Source organism: Capsicum annuum, chromosome 5 (genome assembly GCF_002878395.1).
Source record: "Capsicum annuum cultivar UCD-10X-F1 chromosome 5, UCD10Xv1.1, whole genome shotgun sequence".
NCBI classification, from domain to species: Eukaryota; Viridiplantae; Streptophyta; class Magnoliopsida; order Solanales; family Solanaceae; genus Capsicum; species Capsicum annuum.
The window spans coordinates 31,878,083-31,891,518 of record NC_061115.1 but is presented as its reverse complement, the minus strand read 5'-3'; the positions used below and the strand labels follow the sequence as shown (position 1 = coordinate 31,891,518).

The 13,436-nt window shown below is 27.4% G+C and overlaps 1 pseudogene; it reads left to right on the top strand.

Moving 5' to 3' along the window:
- Positions 1–11,409: 11,409 nt before the first annotated feature.
- Positions 11,410–13,215, top strand: LOC107871802 (annotated as a pseudogene).
- Positions 13,216–13,436: the final 221 nt, after the last annotated feature.

Sequence of the window (13,436 nt, the reverse complement as noted above, 5' to 3'; positions counted from 1 at the left end):
TAATACAATCCAAGAGTCAAATACATCAGAAAAATAACCACAAAGGAATAATAACTGTCACTGAATACTAATAAAGACATAACTACTATAGAAAGATAGAGGTGAACTTCGGATGTATGAATGTCCAACCGCTACCTTGGAAGCTCCAACAACCTCCCGAGTTAATCAAGTTGAGGCACACTCGAGCTAGGACCTGCACCAAAAGGGTACAGTTGGCATAAGTACGGTCCACTTGTACTCAATAGGTATCATAGGCCGATAAATCAAAGTAGTAAATTGAGCATACAAAATATACACTAAGGGCACGTCACCTAAAATTAGAAAATATCCCACAACGATAGCCCACACCACTTGCACTAATAGTTCTAATATATCTCACATATATTACAATATCATACCAGGATAGAATAAAAGTATGTATTATATCACATATAAGAAGAGTAAGGAGGAGGGGAGAATGCGTATATAAGATCATAAAATACAATCAAAAGAAGATACGATAAATACATATATGACAAGAAAATATATCAATAGAACACAACATAACTCAATAAAGTAAGTACAATGTATATGATGATGATGATGATGCATGAGGTCGTTGTACAACCTCCGAGATCATCGCACAATCCTCGTATACACATACGGAGCTAAAGCTTCCCGACGTAGGACCCATAGGGGGTTCGTCAACCCATATACAATCCACATATCTTATATCTTCTTTTTGGCACATCCCTCGAAAAGGGTTTTATAAGGTGTTGCAATATCTCTTAAAAAGGTATTGCTAGTGTTTCTCAGATGTTGCCACGATGGTACCAATGTTTCATGAATGACTATGATATGAAGATATAATGCTCACAACCAATCATAATGAGTTTTTTCACAAACAGTCACATGATATATTTCTACAACCAACTATAATGATACATTTCCATAACCACATGAGCGAATATCCGCTTATTATTTTTGTATCATCCATGAATTTTCACATGTCTCATTTGCCAATAAAGAATGAATATAATCACAATACACCAATGGTACCACATTAGCATTTTAACAACACAATAAAATTATTTATATGTATTCAATGCTATCAATATCACATAGGACCCCATGCGGTCACATATATCACATAATATCTCAATTTCGGCAATTACATCACATATAAGTCCCCACATGGGCACAACACGTAAATAGTTATTTTTCATGATTAGTTCTCACCCTTAACATACATTTTGTACCATCATCTACTACCTAACCCAGTCTGAAAGAGTTAAGCCATAACCTACCTTAAAAGCCGAAACCGATTCGCTACACTTGAACCCGCGACCTTACTTTTCATGAATAATCTCAAACTCCACTAAAAATATCAAATATGGAATCTACGCATCAAAACAAAACCAACGACACCCATATTGACTACTTTTGATTCAGGGTCAAAACAGACCCCCGGAATGGATTTTTGAAAAAGAAAGGCAAAATTAAAACTATACTTCAAAAATATATTCCCCATATTTTTCAAAATCCATAGCTGAAAACCTAAGTCAAATCAAGTCAAAAAGAGGTTCAAATTAAAGAAAAACTATTTTTAAGCTTTACCGGGTAAAATCTTGGAAATTCAGGTTAAAATCTAGAATTGGAGTTGTTTTGAAGGTTAAATTGATGAAAAACTAGTAATTATAAGATAAAAATAGTATTCAAATGAAAAGGAGTGAAATTCGAGTTTAAAATCAAACCCTAAGATTTTTGGGGTTTTGAGAAATTAAGCAAGAAATTACTAAGAAAAGATGTGAATTCTTACCTTAAATTCATAATAAAATCAATAAATAAATGTTAATCTAGCTTCCCAAGCTCCCACAAACTTTACTTTTAAACTTCCACACTATTTTAGGGTTTAACTCTCAAGAGACAAGATGAAAAATAAGCAAAATAGGCCAAAAAAAGGTATTTATATTGTAGAAAAATCTGATATTGCACCAGATTTTTCACTTCAAATTCACCCCGGATTTCAATGAGGTGCCCAAAATTTTTTTGGAGTCTGATACATGCAAACGAATTATGCAACCATACTAAATTTGACGTTCTGGACGCGTTGGCGATATCATATTTTCAAAAAAAATATTATTTTCACAAAGTTGACCTCCAAAAGTCGAAATCACAATTTTCTAAATCGAGGATCAAAACGAGATTTAAAAGTTGTAAAATCATACCAAACATACTAACACCCTAAAATTGACATTATAAATCTACTGGCAAAGTCGGATTTTCCCTCTGAGGTCGTTTCGACCAAATGTTGATCCCACACTCATATTTCTAATTCTTCAACTTTCCGATCAATAGGTCGAAATTAGCTCGGGTGCCCCATAAGTCTAAAATAAGGCTCTCGAAGCTATCAAAAACCACAATAACACATAAATGATATCAAAATGCATCGAAATTCATGTCAATCACTCCCACACCTCAAAAATACCATAATGCAACTATGGAGAGGGATAAAATTGTCAAATCACATAAAATTACAAATTTCACCTATTTCATCAAATTTTTAGGTCGTTACATGCATGGTACTATTGGGTGGGTGTCTTATTCCTTATTTCTTATTTAGCTTATTTCTCTTATTTCTTACTTCTCTTATTTTTCTTATTTCTACTTGTATAATTTCTTATTTCTATTATGTCATCCATCCTATTTCATGCTTCATTGCGATCATGTTTACTATTCTTTATCTCGAGTCGGGGGTCTATCGAAAATAACCTCTCTACTTCTTCGGAGGTAGCGTTATGGACTGCATACATTTTACTCTCCCCAGACCCCACTTTGTGGGGATACACTGGGTTTTTTCTTGTTGTTGTTGATGTTCATTGAGTTTTAATTTTTCTCATAATTTTAGTGGCAATACTTTTTGTTAATTATATTTTTTGGGGCAAAATTCAGAAATAGCATACCTATCCCCTTAATTATGAGTTTCATAGCAACAGTTTCATAATTACATCATATAGTAAGTTGTATTTTGTATTTTTGCAAACTGTTGCTACAAAAATACAAATACATATGATTTTTATTGCCCTTATGATCGATATGTATTTTTGCAAATTGTTGCTACAAAAATACAAATACATACAAATACATATGCTACAAAATGTGATTTGATAAAAGTGTTGTTATTTTTTGTAATTTAATACTTAAGTATGCTACTTTATGTATTTTTTCCTATTTTTTTCATATTATAGAATCATCTGGGGGAAAAAAAGTCAATGCTTTCAAGTTTATATTATACTAATAATTATAACGTCAATTAAGTGTCTTCATATAAAAAACATAATAAGAATATATAAGGATATTAAATGATAATTAAACTACATTAATAACTTGCTCCATTTTGTCTATTTACTTATTATGTTTATTTTTTACACGCCCCATACAAGAGTAACCTATTCGTCCCATTTTAATTATTGTTTTATACTTTTTCATGTCCACTACGAGAAACAATAAATACAAGATATTATTTACTATACTATAATATCAAAATGACCCATGGGGTTGTAGTTGAAATCATTGATAGAAAAAGTTCGCTTGAATATTGTTGATTTAAAATAAAATGAGTTTTAATTAAATAGTAATCTAACATGTGGTAAGAAGAAACCAATTATAAAAACCTCAGTGGAATGATCTTAACAAAAAGAATAAAGGCGAAAATGAAATATGGAATAAAAAATAATGTTAATTATCATGTGGAGTAAATTTATTTCACCAAAAAATTAAATTATTAATAAAGTCCTTGCGAGGACTACAAAAATTTCAAGACCCTCTATGCTTTAGTGGTAAAAAAAGATTGTCTTCAAAAGTTGTTTAAATTTTATCATTTTATTTTTTAAAAGACAATTTGACTTATTTTTTTTAGCTAAACCGTGATATATAAAATTAGAAATTAGATATTCGAAACTATATGAAAAACAAATATCATAAATTGTAATGATTATATCAACATAATAATATTTTTTTCTTTAAAATATTGATTAAAGTTCATATAATTTGATCTTTAAAAGTGAAATTTAACAAATATTTTAAGACGATGAAGAAAATAATTTAATAAACCAAAAAAAATTCAACCAATTACAAATGTTCATGTGAAAAAATCTTAAAAGGAGAATTACTACAAAGAAATGTCACATGTAAGACTTTCATACTATGAATTTTAATGTGAGGACTATCAAAACTTTTATTCTCCCTTATATATAGTACTAGTTTCATGAGTCCCGTGCTAAGTCCGGGCCCGAACTCAAAATATAAAAAATAATAATTTAAATTTAAATATATAATTTATATTATATTTTTAATTTATAATTAAGATAATCTAATGACTGACATATTAAATATATTTGGTTCATAAGTTTTATAATTATTAAAGTTTTTAATCACATAATTAAATAATTTTAAATAAAATTTTATTTGTACGAACGAAAGTATTATCGAAAAATTAGAATATATTAAAAGGCCACAAGTAATTCAATATTTTATAAAATAACATGATAATATTTTAATAATGATAATTTAATGATGATCAAAAATAGAAAATATTGATATTTTAATGAATTTGTGGGTATGTAATTTCGTAGTTATAGATAAAGATAAATTTGTTTTAATATATATTATTTTATTTTAATCCCATAATTTCACGTGACAAGAGTTTTTACAAAATTTATTTTTTTCATCTAATACAAATATTTCAATGATTTCAAGTGTATAAAAAAATAGTTACAAACTTAATTTAAAAGCTTTACATAAACTAACTTAATAGTGATCTAAAACGATATTAAGTAATAATTAAATTACATTAACAAATTGTGTCATTCGGTCCATTTACTTGTCGTGTTTATTTTTTACACACCCTTTAAAAGAATATGCTGTTCATCCTATTTTAATTATTGCTTTATCGTTTTTCATGTCCGCTAAGAAAAATAATAAAGGCAATATACTTTTTATTATCGATTAAGTTACCCTATTTATTATATATTTTTTAAGAAATTGAACAATATTGACTATAAGGGTGTAGCTGAAAATTATTACTAACTTTGATTTTATATCAAAGTTATTTTTGAATAATTTTTTTGAGCAAAAGTGATTATTAATTTAAAATGAAGGGAGTTTTAATTAAAAAGCAATCTATTAAGTGATAAGAAAAGACCAATTACAAAACACAAGCGGGAATGATCTTAACAAAAAACATAAGGGCAAAAATGATAATATTTAACAAAAGAACATCATCAATTTGCCATGTGTATTCTCTTAATTCACTTAGCCAAAGAAGCAAAATACCTAAAATGTCCTTGAGACGACTACCAAAAATGAGATTCTCCCTTATATATATACTAGTTTCATGTGGCCCGGGCTTACTCAAGATAGAATAATAATTTGTAATTTTATCAGATAAGTATAATTAATGTCATATTTTTGAAATATATAATTAATTTAATGTTATTATCGATTATTCATTATTTGTCGATAAATTCTCGTAATTGTTAAAAAATTTTAAAGAAAAACTTATTTTTTGAGGAAATAAATTTAGTAGGAACATTAACAATTACTCCATTAAAAGAGACAATTTTTAGACTATTACATAATAAAATATGATTTTTACAATTCGCCACAGACCATAAGTCGAATAATATTTTTATGGGTTTTGTGAGAAAGCAATTTTTATTAATGGAACATTTTATTTATTAACAATTGTGTTTGGTAGTAGAACTCATTTTTTAGATTCTTCATTCGTTTTAATTTGCGTATGTCTTCCTTTTTTTTTTTTTTTTCTTAATTCACTGCATAAAGTATATTTCTTTTGTTGATAACTCTTTAATTTTAATTTTTCACGTGGCATATTCAGCGTCACAAGTAAGGATGGTCACAGATTGATTTGGATCGATTAATGATCAAAACTGAAACAAAATCAATATAATCAATTTTTAAATTATTAAAAAAAACAAATATAATACATTTATCGCGTGTTCGATTATTAATCCTACATGCAAAAAAATCTGAGATTAACACATAAAACGGTAACATGACATATATTTAAATAGTTACGAATAAATTTTGATGAAAATATATATAATATATTTAAACTTATTCATAAAAGATAATATATTATGTATATATAATTTACTGCTTCAATTCTGTTTTTTATTCAATATTTTGAATAAAATCAAAATTAATTTTTTTTTTCAATTTTTAATAATATAAAATCAAATCAAACCCAATTAAAATCTGTTTAATGATTTGATTTTTTTATTTTGGATCAATTTTTAACAAATAGTGTTAAAAACAGTGAACACTCCTACTCGCAATGTAAGGAGAAATACTTTAAAAAGTTGCACTTTTCAAAAAAAAAAAAAAACAAGAGCAGAATATAACCACCAGTAATAAAAGTTCACGTGTTAGTGAAAAAAAGGAAAAATGAATATGTAAAGTTGAAAAGTCACTTGCAGTAGCCACCGCACGCGTGTATCACAAAATCTCAAATTTTTATATAGATTCTTGGATTAAAATTCTGAGGACGACAAAATCGGAAGATCCTTATTTATATATAGTATTAAAGTAGTAATATATTGATTATACTTAATGTTAGTTTTTATTCATAATTCGAAACCTTTGGTCTTATATAAGACTTTTTACCTTCTACTCCTATTAAATGTATTTAGTGATATTGATCATTGAAAAAATATTTTAAAATAAGATAAATCTTATATGAGAAAGAAATATAATACATCTAAAAATATAGATCTTTTGGATTACATTCTAATATATAGAAGCGTGAAGGAAAGCAGGAGGCGGTCGTTTGCATGCTTCCTCCGTGATTCTATCATATCATCCCTAATTAACTATTGTATGTCATTTACGTATTAAAAAATTTATAATATTTTAAAAAAATATAAATAGACATTTATGATATGGCTGTTTCAGCTGCTTCAACCATAATTTTACTATTTTATCCCTAATTAATTACTATAGGTCATTTAAGTATTAATCCGTGATTTTACTATATCACCCCTAATTAATTATTATATGTCATTTAAGTATTAAAAATTAATAATATTTAACAAAAAAATAAAATAGACATTTATGACATATCTGCTTCAGTTGCTTCAGCCGTAATTTTATTATTTCATCCCTAATTAATTACTATAAGTCATTTAAGCATTAAAAAAATTAATAATATTTAATAAAAAAGATAAAATAAAAAAAAATGATAAACATACTATTCAAGTTTTAAATTAACTTGACATCTTCTATAAGACATGTCTGAATTTTTCCCACAACTATTTTTTATATTAATTTTGTTATACCACTTCTAATAAGTTATTTCCTAATTGATTATTATATGTCATTTAAGTATTTAAAAATTAATAATATTTAATAAAAAAAGTAAAATAGACATTTATGACATGTTTGCTTCAGCTGTTTCAACCGTAATTTTACTATTTTATTCCTAATTAGTTATTATGAGTCATCTAAATAGGAGGCGGTCGTCATGCCTTCTTCCTCCGAGATTTTACCATATCATCCCTAATTAATTATTATATGTCATTTACGTATTAAAAAATTAATAATATTTAACAAAAATATAAATAGACATTTATGATATGTCTGTTTCAGCTGCTTCAACCGTAATTTTACTATTTCATCCCTAATTAATTACTATAGGTCATTTAAGTATTAATCCGTGATTTTGTTATATCATCCCTAATTAATTATTATATGTCATTTAAGTATTATAAATTAATAATATTTAATAAAAAATAAAATAGACATTTATGACATGTCTGCTTCAGCCGTAAATTTATTATTTCATCCCTAATTAATTACTATAAGTCATTTAAGTATTAAAAAAATTAATAATATTTAATAAAAAAGATAAAAAAAAAATGATAAACATACTATTGAAGTTTTAAATTAACTTGACATCTTATATAAGATCTGTCTAAATTTTTGTGACAACTATTTTTTATATTAATTTTATTATACCACTTCTAAAAAGTTATTTCCTAATTGATTATCATATGTCATTTACGTATTAAAAAATTAATAATATTTGATAAAAAAAGTAAAATAGATATTTATGACATGTTTGCTTCAGCTGTTTCAACCGTAATTTTACTATTTTATCCCTAATTAGTTGTTATGAGTCATCTAAATATTAAAAAAATATTTAATAAAAAAAATAAACAAAAAAAGATAAATTAACTTGACATCTTATATGAGGCCTGCTTAAATTTTTTTTTACAACTTATTTTTTATATTATGAGTCATTTAAGACATGTCTACTTCGCGACTTCAATCATGATATTTGATTGACTCTCGAAATTATATCAGTGTCACTTAAATTGAAATAGAAGAAAACATATTATAAATTTCAGTAATTAAAAACTTAAATTATTCTAAAAATATAATAGACTATCAATGCTACATAGCTTTGGACAAGGAGAGTATTATAAATTATAATGGCTAACAACTTAAAATAGTAAATTACAACGTCAAAAAACCTATTATAAATTACAATAGTTAACAACTTAAAATAGCTAAAAAATATTTTAAAATATAATTAATTATCCAAATTTTATTTGTATGTATAAATTGACATTAAAAAATAACACATATACAGGCCTTCTATATCTAGTAAAGTTATAGAACGCTTTAAATATGAAATTTTAAAAATGATAAAATTTTTGTTGTCGAAAGTCCAATGACATGTCATTCGTAAAAATCTTTTCTCTATCTCTATCATGATCGATTCAAAACTTTTTTGCATGTATTTAAAGAAAGTACATACTATTCAAACACAAGTTATCATTACTTAAAATAAATATACACATTAGATTTTATCCATAAAAGCACGGACCTTCTATATAAGTTATAGAACGCTTTAAATATGAAATTTTAAAAGTGATAAATTTTTTGTTTTCAAAAGTCCAATGACATGTCATTCGTAGAAATCTTTTCTCTATCTCTATCATGATCGATTCAAAACTTTTTTGCATGTATTTAAAGAAAGTACATACTATTCAAACACAAGTTATCATTATTTAAAATAAATATACACATTAGATTTTATCCATAAAAAAAAAATTATGATGTTAGTGAATAAAAAATAATATCTAATAGCATGTAGATCATTTTATAAACTATTATTTTTCTTCATTTATTGTCACTGCAACATGTTAAGTGATTGATTTTCTCTAACAATAAATGTTGTCTTAATTAACTATTTGTGAATGAAAAATAAACTCTTCTTGGAAGTGGAACAAAGAAGAGAAGAACTTTACAGTATTCACATAATAAATATACGGAAAAGACTTAAAAATACCTCTGAACTATCTGAAATAGCTTTAAAATACTCTTCATTAGATTTTTGGCTTAAAAATATCCCTTCGTTAAATATTTGGCTAAAAAATATACCTCCCTCTAACAGAATTTGAAAAAGGATCAAAAATACCCCTGAACTATCTGAAATTGCTCGAAAATACCCCTCTATTAAATATTTGGCTAAAAAACGTCCCTCCCTTCAACGAAGTTCCACCAAGCATGCCACCTAGATAAAAAAAATTACGTGACTATGCCACATTACCATCCACATGTAAAACTATAGTATTTTTTTTTAATTATATGACATTTCTTTCTTCTTTATTTTTATTTTTATTTTAAAACGTCAGTGAAACGGACAAAATTTACACGACTTTTTTTTTTAATCAAAGTAGACAAACGGTGATTACATAATATTTTTTTTTGAAAAAATTTATTAAATGTAACATCGCTATTATCAAATTCCTTTGATCATCTAAAAAATAATTTTTTTTCCTGCTAATATGTTTAAAAGTGTGAAACCCAACAAAAAAATCTTATTAAACTGATAAACTCATTAATTATTAGGCCAGTATAAAAGTTAAAATTAAGATTTACCCGTAAAAGTAACAAATTTCAAATTAAACTTCAAATTAGTTACTCAGAAGATGTGTTTGGCTTTGCTAGCTTTTACTCAAAATGCTTATGTTAAAAATGATTTAATAAATACCTCCTCTAATATAAAATTAAAGAATCTTTGAATATGACATATATCTTTAAAAAGTTAATGAATGACATAATTAAATAATTTATCAATATTAAGTATCATTTTACTTCTTTTCAAACTTGTTCTAAAAATAATAAAATCATTCATCAAAACTGAATTTAGAAAAATGAATTCATTTTGAATGATTAAACCAATATTAAAAGGAATTCATTTATTTTGAAAAAGAATTTGCATGTAGTAAATTCAACTCAATTATTAGTACATCAACATTTGCTATCTTAAAAGTTAAAATTTTAGCTCCTTCTCCGAGTCAACATCAGATCAAGATTAAGCTGTCCCTCATCCCAAACGATAATAACAGATAAAATTTAGAACTTTTAAAACACTAATGAAGTAATTAGCAAAAGATTGGTTTTTTGGTTTTTCTGTTTCACTGCTTTGCAATAAAAATAAAAATAAAAATAAAAATAAAGAAGAAAGGAATGTCATATAATTTAAAAATACTAACATTTTACATGTGGATGGTAATGTGGCATAGTCACGTGATTTTTTTTTATCTAGGTGGCATGCTTGGTGAAATTTCGTTAAAGAGAGGGGTATTTTTGAGCCAAATATTTAACAGAGGGGTATTTTAAAGCCATTTTAGATAGTTCAGGGGTATTTTTGATTCTTTTTCGAATTCCGTTAGAGAGAGATGTATTTTTGAGTCAAATATTTAACGGAGGAGTATTTTTGAGCCAAAAATCTAATGAGTGGTATTTTTGAGCTATTTCAGATAGTTCAGGAATATTTTTGAACCTTTTTTGATAAATATATCAAATAGTAATATCACAAAAAAATTCATAAGATCTAAAAATAAATGAATGAAAAAGAGCTCCATGAAGAAGAAGAAAAGAGGGAGGAAAATATACTAGTAAATATTTATTACTACTCCACTATAAGTTACAAAAAATGCACCTAATAAAATGAAAAAAAAAAAAGAGGAAAAACTTAGTGAAGACTGCGTACTTTAATATGGCAAAACGTTATTACTTCCACAATAATATGGTATTGATGTTCAAAATCTCTCGAGGATTAAAGGGATTAGAGGCATGTTGATGTGGCATACCTTGAAGCAAGGATTGTGATTTATCTTTTTTGTTTTCAGTTTTTTTTTTGACCTTTTTCTTCATTTTAATTTCTTTCTTATAATTTTTTTAATAAATTTATTAATTGTATTTACTATTACATAAATTCATTAATTATGTTTACTGTTACAACCCCCACCCACATCACTCTACTTTCCCCATTTTTCAGTTGTAAATTCGGCCATGTCAATTGACGGTGGAATACTGGGAGAGAAATTCGGATGAAAGGTCAAAGGAATTGTGATAATTTTTTCTTGGATTTCAATTGAGGAAAGTGAATTGAAGAATTATGTTCATCTTCATGCTTCTGTTGGTTGGAATTCACTGGTGGCTTTTAAAATTGTTCGGGGGATGGAGAAGTATCGTGATGCTGCAATGATTGAGGTTGAAATGCTTCAATAGCTTGGTAACACGACAATGGTGGCAATCGGTGAGTAATGGCCTGTTAAATCTACTGTTATCTTAACCCGTGAACCTCATTCATGGGATTTTTGTTATTTGTCAAGTGGGTGAACTGGTTTGTTCCTTGCAGTTGCGTACAAATACGAAGCTGGTTTGACTATCGTAATCATATCTGTATTGTAAGTATATGATTGATTTGGACTGATTAATTTCCCCACCTAACAAATCTTATGGGGATTAAAATTTTGGATGAACTTAAATGGTGTTAACAGGTCTTTGAGAAGCTTGGATCAAGCTTATACGATTTTCTTCGGAAAAACAATTACCGTTCATTTCCCATTGATCTTGTCCGTGAGATTGAAAGACAATTGTTGGATTATGTAGCATGTGTGTAAAAAAAGCTTTGTGCACATTTCGTTTCTTTAATCACACACACATATATATATATATATAAAGATAGGCTTTAGTGTTGATATAGCGATGTACCTCATGATCGAAGCATGCATTATTTATTAGTACTTTTGTATCATCACGCATACATTCCAATTGTTTTTTCAACTGTTCCATCTTGAAATTGATTATGATTCTGCTTGTCTTGTAGTTATGCATGATTTGCGTCTTATCCATACCGACTTGAAGCCTGAGAACATATTTCTCACCTCCCCTGAATATGTTAAGGTTCCCGACTACAAGGTATGCTCTGGTTCCTTAATATGTGTAAGGTGTAACCTTAGTATTTTGTCTTTGATACTGTTATCTAAACTTATGTTTGTCAATTGTCTTATACAGGTTTCTTCAAGGTCACCAAAAGATGGTTCATACTATAAGAGAATCCCAAAATCAAGTGTTATAAAGGTAATAGATTTTGGTAGCACAACATATGATCGTCTGAATCAGACATATGTTGTGTCAACTCGTCATTACCTTGCACCTGAAGTTATTCTAGGTAAGGAGTTGAAACATCTAGGGTTCTTTGTTGCCCTGCTTTCTTGAATCATCAGTCACTTTATCTGTTCTTTTTAGGTCTTGGATGAACCTACACTTACAATATATGGTGTTGGGTGTATCCTTATGGAACTTTGTTCGGTATGCTCTGTTCAAACTGGATGAATTATGGTTTCTTTCAATTTTTGCTTGAATGAAAGAATATGATAGATCAGATGCAATTCGAAATGATATGGCTGCCATAGGAGTTGCTTTGATGGATAGTCCTGAAGGCACTACGTGGAGGCCAGCTATTCCTCTTGCTTTGGAAGAAGAGCAGGTTGCAGACCCTTGGAATTTCTCACATGTTTAGTTCCACTCTAGACTCCGAAAAGGTTTTCCGTGCCAACATCTTAGAGAAGCAAATTTAGGGCTTTGAGAGTATTTTTGAGCTAAAAATATAAATTTTGGGGTATTTTTTTATCATTTCCTACCAGTATATTTTGTTGGTTTTTTAGTTTTCACCTTGGTGCTTTACTTACAATTGGTGTTTTTATCTTATTCCAACTGTAATGTAAGTTCAAATTAAAATCATTTCTTGATATTGTTAAATGAAAAGGAACCTTAAAGATGATCTGCATTATATTATGGTACAGTTGAGATAATTTGATGATTCAATCATATTGGTTAATCTTTTGATTGTTCTGTCTAGACTATCTTATTTCACAGAAATTTGAAAATAACACATCAATATGGTCAGCCTGGGTAGATAAATGCCATACAACTATTGGATACTATATGAAGGATCACGGATATAGCAGGACCATGACCCTCAAATCCTTTTGACCTAACATATCCCGTTGCTTACTTGACTCATAACTCACTATCCCATTGTAACACTTAACATATCTGATAAATTCACGTAA